Source organism: Salvelinus alpinus, chromosome 31 (genome assembly GCF_045679555.1).
Source record: "Salvelinus alpinus chromosome 31, SLU_Salpinus.1, whole genome shotgun sequence".
In the NCBI taxonomy this organism is placed as follows: domain Eukaryota; kingdom Metazoa; phylum Chordata; class Actinopteri; order Salmoniformes; family Salmonidae; genus Salvelinus; species Salvelinus alpinus.
The window spans coordinates 15,903,838-15,925,085 of record NC_092116.1 but is presented as its reverse complement, the minus strand read 5'-3'; the positions used below and the strand labels follow the sequence as shown (position 1 = coordinate 15,925,085).

Below are 21,248 nucleotides of genomic sequence, written 5' to 3'. Positions count from 1 at the left end.
ATACTGAGACAGAGAGAGAGCGAGAGAGAGAGTGAGAGAGAGAAAGAAAGAGAGAGAGAGAAAAAGGTTTGAGTGGGAGAGAGAGAGATAAGTAAAGTGAAAAATGAGTAAGGTGAGAGAAAATGAGAGAGTAGGAGAGAGGAGAGCTCAGTATTCAGTAGCTGGGGGTGTTCAGTTCAGTGGTGAGCAATCTTCCCTCTAGTACAAAGCAATTTACAGTCACCTATTTGGCCCATGGTGTTACAGACCAAGTAAAAAATCATTAATTAATGTAAGCCCTTCATAATGTAAAAACGTTTTTTTAAAGTCTCATGCAATGTAGGCCTGCATTGAACACCACATATAGGATACTGTAGGCTATATGATAGAAATCAAAAGCTATTTCCATGGGAAAATGTTTGGTGATTTGCTCCATTGGTTTAGTTGGTAGGCCTACATTATGCTCAGATAGCCACAATAGCCTATTGACTACTGTCTCAAACTGTAAGGGTACAGCCTCAGTGTTCACTGTAAATGTGCGGGAGAGGTTGCACAAAAGTTCAAGTTTCTGCTCACAAGACCTCAAATTTGCTCAGTGCCACCAAAAATGAGAGGGAACATTGGTGGTGAGTCCAGGAAAGCAGGCCTCTATTTCAGCGGAGACTCCCTATTTCTTATATAGTAGAACTACTTTTGACCAGTGCCCATAGGTGTCACGCCCTGACCTTAGAGATCCTTATTTATTCTCTGTTTGGTTAGGTCAGGGTGTGACTCGGGTGGGAGATTCTATGTTTCTATTTCTTTGTTGTTTTTGCCATGTGTGGTTCCCAATCAGAGGCAGCTGTCTATCGTTGTCTCTGATTGGGAATCATATATAAGTTGTGATTTTCCGTTTGGGTTTTGTGGGGAGTTATTTTCTGTTTAGCTGTTTTGTTGCCTGACAGAACTGTTCGCTTTTGTTTTTTCTGCTTTGTTATTTTGTTGCGGTGTTCAGTTTTATTAAAAATCATGAACGCATACAACGCTGCACCTTGGTCTCCTTCTTCAACCCACGAGAGGCGTTACAATAGGATTCCGGTCAAAAGTAGTGTACTATAAGGGAATAGAGTGCCATTTGGGATGCACACTCTCCCTGCACCCTAGCTGCGTCCTTGAGGGCAGACAATAATGCTTACCCATCCCCATCTATTCCTAATATCTGTAGATGTTACCCACTAATATCTGCTGATGTTACCCACTAATATCTGCTGATGTTACCCACTAATATCTGCTGATGTTACTCACTAATATCTGCTGATGTTACCCACTAATATCTGCTGATGTTACCCACTAATATCTGTTGATGTTACCTACTAATATCTGCTGATGTTACCCACTAATATCTGCTGATGTTACCCACTAATATCTGCTGATGTTACCCATTAATATCTGCTGATGTTACCTACTAATATCTGCTGATGTTACCTACTAATATCTGCTGATGTTACCCACTAATATCTGTTGATGTTACCTACTAATATCTGCTGATGTTACCCACTAATATCTGCTGATGTTACCCACTAATATCTGCTGATGTTACCCACTAATATCTGCTGATGTTACCCACTAATATCTGCTGATGTTACCCACTAATATCTGCTGATGTTACCCACTAATATCTGCTGATGTTACCCACTAATATCTGCTGATGTTACCCACTAATATCTGCTGATGTTACCCAATAATATATGTAGATGTTACCCACTAATAACTGCTGATGTTACCCACTAATATCTGCTGATGTTACCCAATAATATATGTAGATGTTACCCACTAATAACTGCTGATGTTACCCACTAATATCTGTTGATGTTACCCACTAATATCTGCTGATGTTACCCACTAATATCTGCTGATGTTACCCACTAATATCTGCTGATGTTACCCACTAATATCTGTTGATGTTACCCACTAATATCTGCTGATGTTACCCACTAATATCTGCTGATGTTACCCACTAATATCTGCTGTTACCCTCTAATATCTGTTGATGTTATCTACTAATATCTGCTGATGTTACCCACTAATATCTGCTGATGTTACCCACTAATATCTGCTGATGTTACCTACTAATATCTGCTGACGTTACCCACTAATATCTGCTGACCTTACCCACTAATATCTGTTGATGTTACCCACTAATATCTGCTGATGTTACCCACTAATATCTGCTAATGTTACCTACTAATATCTGCTGATGTTACCCACTAATATCTGCTGATGTTACCTACTAATATCTGCTGATGTTACCTACTAATATCTGCTGATGTTACCCACTAATATCTGCTGATGTTACCTACTAATATCTGCTGATGTTACCCACTAATATCTGCTGATGTTACCTACTAATATCTGCTGATGTTACCTACTAATATCTGCTGATGTTACCCACTAATATCTGCTGATGTTACCTACTAATATCTGCTGATGTTACCCACTAATATCTGCTGATGTTACCTACTAATATCTGCTGATGTTACCTACTAATATCTGCTGATGTTACCCACTAATATCTGTTGATGTTATCTACTAATATCTGCTGATGTTACCTACTAATATCTGCTGATGTTACCCACTAATATCTGTTGATGTTACCTACTAATATCTGCTGATGTTACCCACTAATATCTGCTGATGTTACCCACTAATATCTGCTGATGTTACCCACTAATATCTGCTGATGTTACCTACTAATATCTGCTGACGTTACCCACTAATATCTGCTGACCTTACCCACTAATATCTGTTGATGTTACCCACTAATATCTGCTGATGTTACCCACTAATATCTGCTAATGTTACCTACTAATATCTGCTGATGTTACCCACTAATATCTGCTGATGTTACCTACTAATATCTGCTGATGTTACCTACTAATATCTGCTGATGTTACCCACTAATATCTGCTGATGTTACCTACTAATATCTGCTGATGTTACCTACTAATATCTGCTGACGTTACCCACTAATATCTGCTGACCTTACCCACTAATATCTGTTGATGTTACCCACTAATATCTGCTGATGTTACCCACTAATATCTGCTAATGTTACCTACTAATATCTGCTGATGTTACCCACTAATATCTGCTGATGTTACCTACTAATATCTGCTGATGTTACCTACTAATATCTGCTGATGTTACCCACTAATATCTGCTGATGTTACCTACTAATATATGCTGATGTTACCCACTAATATATGCTGATGTTACCCACTAATATATGCTGATGTTACCCACTAATATATGCTGATGTTATCCACTAATATCTGCTGATGTTACCCACTAATATCTGTTGATGTTACCCACTAATATATGCTGATGTTACCCACTAATATCTGCTGACGTTACCCACTAATATATGTAGATGTTACCCACTGATATTACCCACTATTATCTGTTGATGTTACCCACTAATAAACTATGGGCCTCGTGGTAAAACTATGGGCATTTGTTGTTGTAAATTATTATAACAAAACAGCAGCTAAAGGATAAACAGCTATAATAAACCTTGGCTACAGTTTCTCCAAGACCTCTTATCTTCTCTCCTCTTATCTTCTCTTATCTTCTCCAAGACCTCTTACCCTCTTATAGCCTGGTCCCACATCTGTTTTCTCCTGTGCTAGCTCCTATGGTCATTGTCATACCAAACAACTACAGGAGTTGGCTGTACAGCTCAAACAGATCTGGGACCAGGCTAACACTCATACCACCCTATTCCCTATGTAGTGCACTACTTTTGACCAGGGCACTATGGGCTCTAGTGCACTATAGGGAATAGAGTGCCATTTGGGACAAAGTCATACAAGTTATTACATGGGCCCTCATACAACCCTCATCCTGAGCCACAGTCAGTGAAGCATCTGCAGGTTATCATCACCACCTTTCCCCGAAGAGAGTAAATACCAGTTACTTCATATTTAACTAGAGGCCATCTTGACACGACACTACTTTGACCGGTCGTACTTGTGGTGTGTGTGTGTTTGGTCGTACTAGTGGTGTGTGTGTGTTTGGTCGTACTAGTGGTGTGTGTGTGTTTGGTCGTACTAGTGGTGTGTGTGTGTTTGGTCATACTTGTGGTGTGTGTGTGTGTTTGGTCGTACAGTGGAATAGTTCGCTTGTTGAAGAGCAGGGTGAGAACTATGGAGAGGCCTCTCCAGGACCAGGGGTGGTGGTTGAGGCGCTCTGTACTTACCCTGGGTGACTGATGTCTGGGCTGAGTTGCCAGTGTCTGCCCCCGGAGTACTGGAGCTCCACTGGAGGAAATTAAGAGGTAGGTAAAGTAGAGTTTAGAGACCATGAGGATATTAAAGCGGAATATAGGAATTTAGTCCTGCACAAATGTTTTACCTATTGTGGAAAACCTTTGTCATGGTGTAAGACTCTTTGTCGACGATTCTGTCAAGTTCATATTCTTTCAAAAGATGTCTGTTTGAGTTCACAAAATACACTTCTGTCTATACCCTTTACTTTATCAGTGATAAGCCTCTCAAACACTAAAACCAGACATGACTCAACTCCCTTGGGTTGGTGGATCTTGAACACACAGGTTCACATTCAATCACATTCACACTTCACTAACCACTTGCTCGCCACAACACGTTCCATGAAGAAAGGTGTGACTTCACAGTCTCTGTGTGATATGTCATCACACAAGGCCATAATCCCATGTCCGTGTGTGTATTTGCAAACAGGAATGAGCTAACACGGCCAATATATATGGAGGCAGTGAGCAGCAGTGCTAATCTAGGATCAGCCCCCCCCCCCCCCCCCCCCCGGTCATATACTCATATCCATTATGATCTAAAAGCCAAAACTGATCCTAGAACACGAGTCCTACTCTGACACCCTTTATAAATACAAGCCCGGACACAGGACGTTAATCCAGGAACATGGCGCCAACACTTCCCCTCTCCCCTCCCAAAGACGCCAGCCCGCTACCTCATCCAAAACTCATAAACATAGAACACTGACTAATAACTTTAATAGAGTGGTACGGCTAAGAGCTTGACAAGCCATTAAAGCCTGAAAAATGAATATGGCCGCTACTAAAAGTGTAATACTAATAGGTCCACCAGCTGGGAGGGAGAGTGCTGCTGAGGTGAAGACAGCTGGCTCAGCCTGACAGCATCGACCATGTGACGACGAAGGGGAGCTGAGATTCTCATATAGTACACAGGTGGATTGGAGGTACTTAGTTGCCGCAAACCACAGATGTAGGACAAGATTACTCTCACCCTCAGCAATTAGAGATCTGAAAAATATTTGACCCTGTAACAGTTTTTAGGGGCTATCTGTGGTGTATCCAACATAAAGACCGATTCAGAGCAATCATATAGACATGACACGGTACTCAATTCCACATGATATATCGTCCTCACTCGGGGCTCCCGAGTGGCGCAGCGGTCTAAGGCACTGCATCTCAGTGCTAGAGGCGTCACTACAGACCCAGGTTCCAGTCCAGGCTGTATCACAACCGGCCGTGATTGGGAGTCCCATAGGGCGGCGCACAATTGGCCCAGCGTCATCCGGGTTTAGCTGGGGAAGGCTGTCAATGTAAATAAGAATTTGTTTTTAACTGACTTGCCTAGTTAAAAAAAGGTTTAATAAAATATATACAAAGCGTCTCGTGTCTTTCACATAGTACATTTCCATCTGTCTAGCGTTGATTGTTCTGTACCAGTGAGTATAAACCCCTAAAGCTCTGTGCCCTGCTTATTTGAATGGCGGGAGTAATGAGATTAATTGCAGAAGGTTCCATTGGCCAATGCCCAGGGTTTTCCAACGATCCCTCCCTGCACCAGTTGCTGCTCTGTATCGACTGATCTAGCCGAGTCGTTGTTTCACTCCCCTTTTGACACAAAAAGGAGAGGGAACCGGACCTGCTATCACGTTTAGGTTTCATAGGATAATTGGGATTTAAATCAAAGGACTGCTGCCATTTTTGGGCGGTATCATTACATAGATTTTACGCAACTTCCAAAGACTGATTACTGGATGGTAATAGAGAAAGATAATAATTAAATCCATCTATATTTCAGGTTATTGGACAGTCATGGACTGGTCTGAATCTGAAGTGAAGCAGCTTCAGTTGGCCTAGATTTCCGTAAAAAGCCAGTCAGCCAGCCAGACAGACTGACAGCTAGGCCGTTCCCGTAACAGGAATGTTATGGCATCTGTCACTAAACCTCTCATCGCCCTCGCTGCACCGTGACCCTTGACACCAAACTTCTGCTTCCTCCTACTGCCATGAAGCGACGGAACACGGCCCACATTCTAGAATCGAGTCTAATTGGAGCTTTTCATTATGTCAGAGATTATAGAGATAGATCATAGCTAACACTAACAGGAACTAGCTAGCTATATCTGAAGGATTACTGAGGTTCAGGTCTTGATATCGTTATTTTTGAGCTTTAGATAACAGCATAGTAGTTTAAACTATCGCCAGTCAACGTCTAGTTGAGCATGGAGAATGTTGCACCACCTTGTTGCAAACAGGATGCATGTTTTGGAATATTTTTATTCTATACAGGCTTCTTTCTTTTCACTCATTTATGTTAGTATTGTGGTATAAATACGATGTTGTTGATCCATCCTCAGTTTTCCCCTATCACAGCCATTAAACTCTGGAACTGTTTTAAAGTCACCTGTTGAAATCCCTGAGCGGTTTCCTTCCTCTCTTGCATCTGAGTTAGGAAGGACATATGTATCTTTGTAGTAACTCGGTGTACTGATACACCATCCAACGTGTCATTAATAACTTCACCATGCTCAAAGGGACATTCAATGTCTGCTTTTTACATTTTTACCCATCTACCAATAGGTGCCCTTCTTTGTGAGGCATTGGAAAACTTCCCTGGTCTTTGTGGTTGAATCTGTGTTTCAAATTCACTGCTTAACTGAAGGACCTTACAGATAATTGTATGTGTGGGGTACAGAGATGAGGTAGTCATTCACAAATCATGTCAAAGACAATTATTGCACACAGAGTGAGTCCATGCAATTTATTATCTGACTTGTTAAGCACATGTTTGCCATAACAAAGGGGTTGAACACTTACTGACTCAAGACAACATTTTGAAAAACATAATTCCACTTTGACATTATGTGCGTAGGCCAGTGACAAAACATCTCAATGTAATCCATTTGAATTCAGGCTGTAACACAACAACATGTGGAAAGATTCAAGGGGTGTGAATACTTTCTGAAGACAATTCTCTAACCAGTTTTCACTGGGAAGGCAGATTAGCGTTATTATCAAAAGAAATCCGTTTTGCATGTGAAAACACAGAATCTTACTCTGTGGTCCTACTCCACATGCAAATGACGTCACTTTTGTTTTGATCCAACTTCCCCGTGGTCTTTGAACGGGAAACCTGGCTCATTCCCTGGGAGACAGCCCCGTTCCAAAACGAACGCAAGGAGAACACACCTACGTCTGGCCTGGGCCAGATTAATCGAGTCCCCTTAATAAAGGGAAGTGGAAGGAGGTAGCGATTTGCACGTGGAGCTTGGCAGAAGGGGGCATGATTTGTTGACATAATTGTAATCCAAACCCAACCTTCATTTACTCGTTGTGACGCGCTGAGGTCCCAAACTCCGTTTTAGATAAGACTGACTTTATCACCAAAATGATCCTATTTTCACTTTGTAGTCAGTTTTGATACTGGAATACATGTTTCGGACTGATATCGATGCCGCATAGTCTGTTTTCAAAGGGATTGGTTGCTTTTTAGGGGCAGTCGCTCTTTAACAGAATGGGTGTCATCCCATACACACACCCACACACACACCCACACTCACCTACCTCCATGGCTTGTAACTGATGATACAAGTCTCTCTTTCTCTGAGATACTCCCACACTCAAGGATAGCAGTGGGGTGAGTCGTAAACTACATGGGTAGTGGGAGAGTACTTCTTGTAAACTGCTCCTAAAGAAGGAGGCAAACATGTAGGTTCACACACACCCCTAAGTTGGATCAATGGATGGGTGGTAGTTCAGAGACCACCGAGAGTGTGATCACCGGATTGATTCACAGGAGGAGGAATAACAACCTGTCCTCTTTCCCTCTCTCCGTCTCTCTCCCTCTTTCTCCTTATCCCTCCGTTACTGGGTCCTTCTCCTCCTCTGTCACCTATTGCTTCTACCATCTCTCTTCATCAACCCATCTCTCTCTCTCTCTCTCTCTCTCTATTCCTTGATCCTCTGTTTCTATTAACCCTTCACTCTCTCCGTTATTTGGTTCCCTGGATTCATGCCTCACTTACTGTACTCAACTCATCTTTTCTTTGACTGGCTTCTCCCTATTGTACATCTCACATCCTCCATTCTCCTTTGTTGCCAATCACTTTTACCATTCCCTTTCTATAGATGCTCTTCAATCTCTATATACTTCCAACAACCCTTTTCTCCTCCATCCCTCTATACATCAAACAGTTCTTTCTTCAATGCATCATTCATGATTTTGTTATTTAATGCACTCTCTGTCTCTTTCTTACTGGTAGCTATCAAGTACTTCTTTCTCCCTGCTTCACATGTATTTTATCATTTTAATGACTAGCCTCTATTCCTGTTGCCTCTCCATCCCCTTTCATAATGTACCCTGCAACAACCTCTTGCTTTCTCTCCCTCTCTGGGTCTCTCCCTCCCTCGTCATCCCTTTTCTCTGGTCTGTCTATCTCCCTCCCCCTTGTTTCTCTCTCTCCTCCCCCACCCCTCCTCCCTCTCTTCCCCCTGAGGTGAGCCGGTGGTAATGCCGAGCCCAGGTCAGTAAAGGTGTAATCCTTTCACATCTCGCTCTCGCTCCCTCTGTCTCTCAGTCTCTCTCTCCGTCTCGCTCTCTGTCTCTCCCTCCCTCCCTCCCTCTCTCTCCCTCTCTCAATCCTCTCTCTCAACAGTCAAGCAGCAACTCTCATTATCTACAGCCCTCTAAAATCTGTTGTATTTTTTTCCTGATTCCGTTTTCTCCCAAATTTCGTGTTTCTCAGTTTTGTTTTTCCAGGTTTCTGTTTTTCCCCATTTGTTTTCGGTTTTAGCTCTCAAAATCACACTTTTAATTAATAGAAAAACAACAAAAATGTGATGTTGTAAGTCCACACTTTTGAGGTCTGGGAACAATCGAAGAAAAGTAGATTTCTTGATGTAGTTACCCATTAATTCAAGTGCTCACCAGCCAGAGCCCGTTGTTTGAGTTAGCAATGTTTCTATAGCGGTCATGTGATTGCAGATTTTTCTAAACAAATCGCCTCTGGATTGATGCAAATAATCCTGATATCATTCTACAAGGTAGGCATAGGCTACTTTGTAATTAACATTGAATTGAGAAGACTCTGACTAGCCCGACGCGAAGGATATACTGCTTCCTCGGGAACAGGCCCCAATCCCCGTGATCTGAGTGAAGAGGAGCTGGAGAAAGAGGGGCCGAAGGGCGGGCTGCCTTCTGAGAATTCGTAGGCGATCGAATAATCCCCCACTTCCCTCCATTCTGCTAGCAAACGTGCAATCCTTGGAGAATAAAATCGATGAGTTACGCAGAAGATTAAACTACCAACGGGACATTAAAAACTGTAACATCTTATGCTTCACGGAGTCGTGGCTGAACGACGACAAAATCAACATACAGCTGGCTGGCAGGATAGAACAGCGGCGTCTGGTAAGACAAGGGGTGGCAGTCTATGTATTTTTATAAATAACATCTGGTGCACGATATCTAAGTAAGTCTCGAGCTATTGCTCACCTGAGGTAGAGTATCTCATGATAAGCTGTAGACCACACTACCTACCGAGAGAGTTTTCATCTGTATTCTTCGTAGCTGTTTACATACCACCACAGTCAGAGGCTGGCACCAAGACAGCATTGAATGAGCTGTATTCCGCCATAAGAAAACAAGAAAACGCTCACCCAGAGGCGGCGCTCGTCTGGTAGGCTTGTGGGAGGAGACCTGGCCATGTGGTGCCAGGACGACAACCTCTCCCTCAACGTGATCAAGACAAAGGAGATGATTGTGGACTACAGGAAAAAGAGGACCGAGCACACCCCCATCCAAGCACACCAAGACAGTTGTGAAGACAAAACCTATTCACCCTCACGAGACTGAAAAGATTTGGCATGGGTCCTCAGATCCTCAAAAGGTTCTACAGCTGCACCATCGGCACCATCGAAGGCATCCTGACTGGTTGCACCACTGCTTGGTATGGCAACTTCTTGGCCTCCGTTTGCAAGGCACCACAGAGGTTAGTGCGAACGGCCCAGTACATCACTAGGGCCAAGCTTCCTGCCATCCAGGACCTCTATACCAGGCGGTGTCAGAGGAGGTGCCTAGACTCCAGCCACCCTAGTCATAGACTGTTCTCTCTGCTACCGCATGGCAAGCGGTACCGGAGCGCCAAGTCTAGGTTCCAAGAGGCTTCTAAACAGCTTCTACCCCCAAGCCATAAGACTCCTGAACATTTAGTAAAATGGCTACCCAGACCATTTGCATTGCCCCCTCTTTTACACCACTGCTACTCTCTGTTGTCATCTATCACTTTAATAACTCTACCTACATGTACATAATACCTCAACTAACCGGTGTCCCCGCACATTGACTCTGTATCGGTACCCCCTGTATATAGTCTCGCTATTGTTATTTTACTGCTGGTCTTTATTTACTTGTTACTTTAATCTCTTATTCTTATCCATATATTTTTTATAACTGCATTGTTGGTTAGGGGCTCATAAGTAAGCATTTCACTGTAAGGTCTACACCTGTTGTAATCGGCGCATGTGACTAATAAAATGTGATTTGAATTGATTTTGGGAACGCCTTCCATCTCTACCAGAAGATGGTTATTGCACGCACGCACGCACGCACACACACACACACACACACACACACACACACACACACACACACACACACACACACACACACACACACACACACACACACACACACACACACACACACACACACACACACACACACACACACACACACACACACAGACACCTCTGTAAAACTACCGCCATGCCACAAAAAAACACGTCACAGCTTATCAGTGAATAACAGCTATCCTGAGGAATAGGGACGTTGTAGATGGTAGCGGCTGTGTCCCAAATGACAGCCTATTCCTAGCATAGTATACTACCTTTGACCAGGGCCCATAGTGCACTATGTAGGGAATTGGGTGCCATTTGGCACGTACCCCAAGTGTTTACCTAAGTGAGCACTGTGGCTGTTTGTAAACAGACCCAATTCTACTTCTGAGGGTTGTAAATATATATGTCAAAAAGAGTCATGGTATGTGAAGAGGAAATTAAGCGTTTCCGATTCCTATTCTGTAGACATTAAGCAGCGGTGTCACTATCTAAGCATTTGGCAAACATGCACAGGCATGTACACACACACGCACACAGTCACACAGCTCCGGCATTCCATGCCATGCCAAGTTTCACATCCGGGTATTGTGAATATGTGAGCCATCGGATATTCACACGCACGCACGCACGCACGCACGCACGCACGCACGCACGCACGCACGCACGCACGCACGCACACACACACACACACACACACACACACACACACACACACACACACACACACACGCGCGCGCCATGGCACACATCTGGGCATTGTGATGAATCCTTTGGGGAGGGTGTGTAGCTGTGCCTTTGCATGTCCACCTGTGTGCCCAGAAACAGCTTCAAAAACACAATCTCCACCTGCACCTGCGCTGGAGGGCCTCACACACACAAACACAAAGCACACCCACACAGACACACACACGCACATACACATACAGAACCAAGGGCAGAACATTGGTAAGAGAGGAGACAGGGAAACGGGACAGGTGAGAAAAAACAGGTGTGCGCCTGTGTGTGTACACATGTCACGTGACATGATTTGTGTTTCTGTGTGTGTGAGCTGATGCATGTGAGGTCTGCGTTCATTCATGGAATTATTTTCTCTCACGTCACTACACATGAGCTGTGTGAGTGATGTGTTTTGATAGACATCTGTGTTCAGGCAACCTTTTAGAATATATCATAATATGCTATTTGATGACAATGGCACTCCGTAAACCTATGAACTTGTCACTGTGCTTTAATAAAGAGATCAGTATGGCTGCCATTGAAGTGACATTTGTGCCACAAAGCGATAAATGAGGGTGACAGTCAACTGTATCGCTAGCGTAAGCCTGTGTGTGTCTATGTGTGTGTTGCTCTTTCGCCAAGTTAAATGTGTGAGTGTATCTATGAGAGCGAGAGAGAGAGTTAGTGTGTCTATGTGTGTGTGTGCATGTGTGTCTTTCCATTAAACAAGGATAATGCCACCTACAGAATTAATTCTGCCTGCATGAGTGACTTCATTATGTGCATACATAATCCAGGCATTGTTACTTATATGTGTATGTCTGTGTATGACTGTATTCAGTGTCAGTATAACTGAGTGCACTGATATTGTGTGGTTTGTGTGTGTTCTACATCAGTGTGTACTAAGTATGCATGTCGGCATTGTGTGTGTGCATTCAGTATGTGTGTTAGAGAGAGTGCTACTCTTCAGTATGTGTGTGTGTGTGTGTGTGTGCACGTGCTCAGAGTGTGTGTGCGCGTGTGCCTCTGTCGGTGTTGTTCCCCCCTCCTCTCCCCACTTCTCTCCATCCCTCTTTTCATTCTTTGTTTGAATCATTCTCTCCCAGCCTTTCTCATTTTCCTCCATCAAAGCGCTGGTCTGTTTATTCTTGGAGGAGCTATGCTGATGTTGCTCCATTATGGGACCCACAGCCCTGCAGATAATCCCTGCTGCACATCAGCCGCTCCATCACTGACTGTCAGACACCCCATGAGGGATGAGCTAGGTGTTTATGTTTGTGTGTGTGTGTGTGTGTGTGTGCGTGCGTGCGTGCGTGCGTGCGTGTGTGTGTGTGTGTATTTGCGTGTGTGTGTGTGTGTGTGTTTGTGTATGAGGGATGAGGCCCGCCAGGCCCGGCTGCCATTGCTGCTAGGGGACGGGGAGATATGCAGCTGTCGTCAGCTGTCGTCTCACAGTGTGTGTTGGTGTGTGCGTGTGTGAGTGTGTGTGTGTGTGTTTCTCTTACTGACAGAGAACAGGAGGCGGGGAGGGTGAAGGAGAAGCTACATAAGCCAGTATGTTCTATTGTTACTGTGTGTGAGTAGAAATGGACCCAACAGTATCTATGACCGGGTTAAATCATGAAGTTCTTTCTACTGGAGACAGAAGACTGACAATATCTGCCCTTGTGAGAACAACAGTATGTCCTTGAGAAACTCAGTTTAAGCACATTGAACTGTTACGTTCAACATGTCTTCTCTTCTCTTGTCTTACTTCGAGAAGCCAACCCTCTAATCTATCACCATTACCCTTGAAGTAGGGTTGGGCGATATATCGATTTAATTTAATTCATTTGAATGTATGTTTTGGTGAGATGTTCCAAATGCATGTATGGCAAAAATCAAGGTATTTTTTAGGGTTAAAATCAAGGTATTTTTTAGGGTTAAAATCAAGGTATTTTTGGGATAAAAAATCAAGGTATTTTTTAGGGTTTAAAATTAAGGTATTTTTGGGGTAAAAAATCAAGGTATTTTTTAGGGTTAAAAATCAAGGTATTTTTTGGGGTTAAAAATCAAGGTATTTTTTAGGGTTAAGAATCAAGGTATTTTAGCTTTTGTTTTTGTGAGTGTTTGTTTTTTTGGTCTCGTCTCCTTCATGCCTTCTGTGCTGCTCCACTGTGTACCTTCCAACTCGCACACAGCCCCTCCCCCTGACACTCACAACAACAACAAAAGAGCATCTTCTCCCTCTCTGACAGCAAGCAGTTTCAACTTGATATTTGCATTTGTATTTATTATGGTTCCCCATTAGCTGCTGCCAAGGGACAAGGTACTCTTCCTGGGGTCCAGCAAAATGAAGGCAGTTATATACAATTTTGAAAACATTACAATATATTTCACAACATGTTAAGTGTGTGCCCTCAGGCCACTACTCTACTACCACATATCTTCAACACATCCAGATGTACGTTTGTGTATAGTGCGTATGTTATCGTGTGTGTGTATGGGTGTGTCTGTGCCTGTGTGTGTGTCTCTTCACAGTCCCCGCTGTTCCATAATGTGTATTTTTATCAGTTATTTTTAATCTGATTTTACTGCTTGCATGAGTTACTTGATGTGGAATAGAGTTCCATGTAGTCATGGCTCTATATCGTACTGTGCACCTCACATAGTCTGTTTTGGACTGTGAAGAGACCTCTGGTGGCATGTCTTGTGGGGTATGCATGTGTGTCTGAGCTGTGTGCCAGTAGTTTAAACAAACAGCTCGGTGCATTCAACATGTCAATTCTTCTCACAAATACAAGTAGAGATGAAGTCAATCTCTCCTCTACTTTAAACCAGGAGAGATTGACATGTATATTATTAATATTATATCCCCATTACATTTAAAGGTGAGCCGTGCTACCCTGTTAAGGGCCAATTGTAATTTTCCTAATTCCCTCTTTGTGGCACCTGACCACACAACTGGAGTAGTCAAGGTGCAACAAAACTAGTGCCTGTAGGACCAGCCTTGTTGATAGTGTTGTTAAGAAGGAAGAGCAGCGCTTTATTATGGACAGACCTCTCCCCATCTTAGCTACTGTTGTATCCAAATGTTTTGACCACAACCGTTTAAAATCCAGGGTTACTCCAAGCAGTTTTGTCACGTTCTGACCATAGTTCTTTTGTATTTTCTTTGTTTTAGTGTGGTCAGGGCGTGAGTTGGGTGGGTTATCTATGTTTTGTGTTTCTATGTTGGGTTTGTCGTTTGGCCTGATATGGTTCTCAATCAGAGGCAGGTGTTAGTCATTGTCTTTGATTGGGAACCATATTTAGGTAGCCTGTTTTTGTATTGTGGTTTGTGGGTGATTGTTCCTGTTTGTGTGTTCCTGTGTTCTGTGTTCACATTTTCGGGACTGTAGCGTCTTCGGTTGTTTTTGTCAGTTTATTATTTTGTTCTTTCTTGAAAGTATTCGATTAAATATGAATACACACCACGCTGCATCTTGGTCCGACATTTCTTACTCCTCAGACGAGGAGAATGAAGACTACCGTTACAAGTTTAGCCTCCTCAACTTGTTAAATTTCCACATTATTCATTACAAGATTTAGTTCAGGTTTAGGGTGTATAGTGTTGAGTCATCAGTAAACGCACGCACGCACGCACGCACGCACGCACGCACGCACGCACGCACGCACGCACGCACGCACGCACGCACGCACGCACGCACGCACGCACGCACGCACGCACGCACGCACGCACGCACGCACGCACGCACGCACGCACGCACGCACGCACGCACGCACGCACGCACGCACGCACGCACGCACACACACACACACACACACACACACACACACACACACACACACACACACACACACACACACACACACACACACACACACACACACACAGGCTTTACTCAGAGCCAGTGGCAGGTCATTAGTAAAGATTGGAAAAAGTAAGGGACCTAGACAGTTGCCCTGGGGAATGCCTGACTATACCTGGATTATGTTGGAAAGGCTTTATTAGTAACTGGAATAAACAATTTCATAAATATGTCAAGTGCAGCGTCTGGTTGCTCCTCATTACACACAACAGACCACACAAAATTATTATTTACATCTTCAACATAGGAATCACTACAAAACATATTGTATGATGTCATGACGTGGTCCTTTCTGGGTGTAGATCGTGGCTTCCCCCTCTCTCACTCTCTCCTACACCCAGGTTTTGTTATCTCAAGTCATAAATTCCTGGTGGAGACTCTCTTCCCTTTTTCATGCAGAGAGACCACAGAGTGAACAAAGGATTTCACAAGGCCAAACTCCTAAATCGGCAAAATGAGAAAATGAAACTATATGTCCACTTGTGAGAATTTGGGAAGGGTTCGTGGCCACTTAAGGGACAGTTATGTTGAGTGTGTTTCATTTGGTGACCTCACGAAGAACCGGAAACACACATAACTATATCTCTGAATGTGTGCATTTCTCAATTATGGTGTTTGCATCTAATTCTTGTATAAAATGAATGAGTAATGATGAAACTATTTGTGAAACGATGTAATGTGATGTAAACCTTTAATTTTGAGAGAATTGTATTCACTGTAAAGTTTAACTAGTCAGCGGCCACGCCCCCGTGAGCACAGACATGATCTGGTGTCATGGAACCGCCCTTTTCTATTGTTACGAATAAAAACCCCTCCTGAGGAAATCCTCTTCAGACCACACATACCTTGGTGTAAGCTGGGGTGGCACAGGTTTGAGTACCAAGACTAGAAAACCATACCACGTGGCGTATTGGCTACACAGATGGAAGTGGTTCAACTCTGAGACTATCGATCCCTACAGAATAGAGCAAATCTTAGATACTAATTACTAGTATGCAGCTAGAAATTATGTAAACCTGGGATGCGAATACCGAGAACCGCTGAAACATCTATTCTAAGAACAATGGACGCCTGACGTATCCATTACAACAGACACTATCAGGAGCCGCCGATAGACCTACAACCACTCTCTGATGAACTGACTCCAGCAGACGGACTGACGATTCCAACAGAGAAGATCACAACGACATATGGGCATAAAAATATTGATTGCAATTATTCCCGAATGAGTGAGCGTTCATGTGCAAAGAATTAGCATCTCAATTAATTTAATTATCAACTGTGTGTAGTGATCCCTTTTGTCTTTCCCGTTCCTTTCTCAGTCCACACCCCCTTCCCTTTGTCCATCCGGCTGGGTTCGTGCAGATAACCAAGAATTCAACGACATTTGAAATGAGACTGACGTAAGGTAAAGAATAATTCATTAATAGAAGACTAATTGATCAGATATTAAAATATCTGAAGAGTTATATTTGGAAAAGTATAACTTTGTAATCAGAAGATTTTCCTTGGTGCCCCGACTTCCTAGTTAATTCAATTTACATTATTAGTTTAATCACGTAACAATAATTACAGAGAATTGATTTGATAAAATAACAGTCTTCACCAAAGACACGGCAATGACCTCTTATACACTATATTAGGCCCAGCCTTTGGAACTTTGGTTTTCCTAGATATGGCTACTATATTGTGATCACTACATACGATGGATTTGGTACTGCTCTAGAGCAGATTTCTGCAGCATTAGTAAAGCTGTGGAGCGATAGGTAACGATGCTTCGTGGGAGGCAGATGTTGATGTGTTCAGAGGGTCCCTGGTTCGAGCCCAGGTTGGGGCGAGGAGAGGGAAGGAAGCAACACTGGTACATTGATGTTGTTGACCCAGATCACTGGTTGCTTCAGAAAAAAAGAGGAGGGCAAAGGGGAGTGAGTGTAACTGGTGTGAAATGGCTGGCTAGTTAGCAGTGCGCTAATAGCGTTTCAATCGGTGATGTCACTAGCTCTGAGACCTTGAAGTAGTTGTTTCCCTTGCTCTGCAAGGGCCGTGGCTTTTGTGGAGCGATAGGTAATAAAGCTTCGTGGGTGACTGTTGTCAATGTGTGCAGAAGGTCCCTGCTTCGAGCCCAGGTTGGGGCGAGGAGAGGGCAACACTGTTACACATACAAGGCAACACCTCTACCATTGGCATTCCTGTCTCTTCTGAAGACGTTGAAACTGCTACCACGGTATCATCTAAGGTATTATCTAAGTGAGTTTCAGAGATAGTCAGTATATTAATGTTATCTGTTAGTAGCAAGTTATTGATGTGGGCTATTCTTCACAATTTTCTGGGATTCCTGATTGGTTTATTGCTTTACTGGGAGGCTTATCAGCAGTAGACATGACAGTGATATTTATGTTTGAGCTGATAGTGCAGGCATTTGAGGTTTGGTCCAACGTAATTGATTATACGGACACCGAAACACATTGAGACATTATTTTACTATAATAGAGGAGAACTTAACCTTTGAAACAATACCCTTTTTATGTCTCAACTCCCAAAATGTAGAACAGAGCAGACCCTACTAAGACATATTTATATAAGGAATTAGCAACTCGTTTTCATTCTGAGAAATAAGCATCTTCTTATCCAGGTGGGCCACTTGATTTAGACATCAAAACAAAGTGAACAGGATACGTTGTTCAAACAGTTGGAGACGGACAGGCGGGTGTATTCATAACAGTTCAACTGTTCTACCTTGTTAGCAAGCAAATAGATCCAAGTTGGCTAGACTTTAAATATACATATTAGCTGGCTACTCACTAGCAGGTGGGCTTGCGCTTGAGCGATTGGTTATGAGACGTGTTAATTTTCTATAATGCCTGCTACCAGAAGATGGTCGTTATTAGTGGATGTGTATGGTTCTGGTTAAATTTGTAACAAAAAGGGAATTTTCATAGACAGACTTGAAAGCCAGATCAGTGATTAATGCAAAAAAGCAGGTTAAACTATTACGATATAAAAATGTAATTATTAGTGGGTCTTAAGGTTGAAGCCTAGGTATAATATAATATATATATTTAGCCTCGGTATAATTTTACAAGACCTGATTTCATTCAATTATTTCCGACTGTTTGAAATGCAGTGTATTGATCTTGAAATATGGAATAAAGCTTATTTAGAGAAATCATTTTTTTAAATCTAAATATATCGTGAATTGCCCATAAATTAGTAGAAATCGAGATGAGATTTTTAGGCCACATTGCCCAGCCCTAACTTGAAGTCAGATGTGACAAGAGCACAGTGATAGAACAACCATAGACCTTATCAGAAAGAGTAAGGAGTAGATGCATCATGAGCCCATTCATCTAAAACCAGATTTACTCCAAGCTGAGGTGACAGTGAGACTGGTGGAAATATGCTTGTAATAGTAAAGGGTGTAAGGGCTAAGGAAGGAGCCAGACCTGGGTTCAAGTAATATCTGAGATAATTTCAACGACTTCAGAGGTGCTCGATTGAACTTGGCTGTCGCAAACCAATAGAAACGTCACAAAAGTGCAAACCCTGCACACCTAACACTCCATGGCAAGTATTTTCAACAATTTCAAATAGTATTTGAACTCAGGTCTGGTCTAGTCAGAGCCTGTAATGGAGCCTGCAGCAGTCAGCATTCCTTTCTAATCTGCGCTGCGATGTGTGTGTGGAGAGTGTGGTCAGACACTCAGACTAATGTGGGAATGAGAGGGAATGGTTCCCTGGGGGAGGCTAGGCCAGTCTCCAGGCAGTCACACTGAAACACCCAGCCAGCCAGAGAACCAACGGCACAAATGCACGAATAGCTGAATGGCAAACGATGAAAGCCCCATGCCGACTTCACTACATTCTCACGACAACAAGCCTAAAAACCCACCGACGAGGGGAAACGCTCACAAGCCCAGAAAAGGGCTTTGACATTGTGCTAGTTACTACAGTAAAGCCAAAATGAAAGAAAGAGAGAAAGGGGAGCTTTCTTTTTATCAAATGGCTACAGTACAATGTGATTATTGCCCATAGCTGAGACTATTTGAACGCTTGTCTGGGTGACTGTTAATTGCCTGTCAACCAAAGCTGTGGGGTCATAGAAGGCTATTTTTCTCAACCTGACCTTTGAGCGGATTGACTGTGACAGTGACCAGTATTGTTGGCGCTAACCTCTCTGCCATGCAAATAACAAACAACACTGACAAACAACAACAGCTCCGTCAGTGGAGTCTGCTCCCTGTAGCCCTAGCAACAACAGACAGAGGAGCGACCAGCAGCACATTAAGTGAAATCTGTCCTCTGGGCAATAACAGCTCTCCTCTCCCACTAGACACCACATATCTCTTCTCTTTGTAGATCAGTCATGAAATCCACAAGGGAAATTCAATTGTCTTTCTCAGAATATCTTAAAAGCATATCTGACTACAATAGAACTCCAGGAGAATAGAAGCACCACAAAAATCACCACAAAATTAAATTAAATTTCTAAATCAGGCATAACAGACAAATAAATATTGTGTTATACAACTAATTATAAACTGGGTGGTTCGAGGCCTGAATGCTGACTGGCTGACAGCCGTGGTATATCAGACGATATACCACACGTATGACAAAACATATATTTTTACTGCTCTTAATAAGTTGGTAACTTTGGGGGTTTGTGGTATATGGCCAATATACCACGGCTAAGGGCTGTATCGGGCATAAGAACAGCCCTTATCCGTGGTCTATTGGCTATTTACCACACCCCCTTGGGCCTTATTGCTTAAATATATTATTGATTTCATCTGGACAAATAATTGCATTCTATAATTATATATTTGTTACATCATACAAGCATAAGTGATGGTTCACGTGTAGCGTAATCTAACTCCGATGGCTGAAACAGACAGACAGGCAGACAGACACAGACAGGCAGGCAGACAGACAGACAGACAGACAGACAGACAGACAGACAGACAGACAGACAGACAGACAGGCAGACAGGCAGACAGGCAGACAGGCAGACAGGCAGACAGGCAGACAGACAGACAGACAGACAGCAGGCCTGGACCAAGACGTGTTCACGGTTCGGATCCATTTAGCAAGGCTCCACACTCGATTAGGCCCCATGAAGGTCAGACTAGAGGAGGAGGAGGGAGGTAGATGAGGAGAGTGGAGTGAAGAGGAGAGGGATGGACGGAGGGAGGGGGTTGGAGATGGGGAGAGGTGAGGAGGAAGAGAGGGGGAGAGGGATGGTGGGAGGGGTGAGAAGGTGAGCGGAGGACGGAGGAGGATGAAGGAGAGAGAGTGGAAGGGAGAGGTTAGAGGGTGAGGGGGTGATGGAGCTGTTTATGGGGGCAGAGGTGGATTTGGGGGCAGGGAGTTGACTCCGGAGCCTTGCTCCATAATGATCTCAGAGATCCTCCTAATTGGGCAAATCTCCGAACAGCCAGCCACCCGCACTACAAGTCCCCTTCTGCGTAGAGAAAGAATGGAGAAGAAAAAAAACGAATGACTGATATGTGGCCAGGGAAAGGTTGAGCTGTGGTGGAAGTCTAATGAATAGGAGGTGGATGTTGAGGGGTGAATGGCCGAGGGTTGGAGGCATAGGGGTGGATGTTGAAGGGTGAATGGCCGAGGGTTAGAGGTATAGAGGTGGATGTTGAGGGGTGAATGGCCGAGGGTTAGAGGTATAGAGGTGGATGTTGAGGGGTGAATGGCCGAGGGTTAGAGGTATAGAGGTGGATGTTGAGGGGTGAATGGCCGAGGGTTAGAGGTATAGAGGTGGATGTTGAGGGGTGAATGGCCGAGGGTTA

General features: G+C 43.5%; 1 protein-coding gene across 5 annotated transcripts in view; it reads right to left on the bottom strand.

The window, feature by feature from the left end:
- The window catches only part of LOC139561854 (neuroligin-2-like), a 290,221-nt gene that overhangs the window by 247,898 nt on the left and 21,075 nt on the right, over positions 1-21,248 (bottom strand). The window contains exon 2 of one of the 5 annotated variants that reach the window (XM_071379172.1): positions 4,217-4,277. The exons of the other annotated variants lie outside the window; for them this stretch is intronic. The gene's annotated coding sequence lies outside the window, so the exon portion shown is untranslated. The remainder of the gene's footprint in view (positions 1-4,216; positions 4,278-21,248) is intronic. 5 annotated transcript variants of the gene reach the window in all.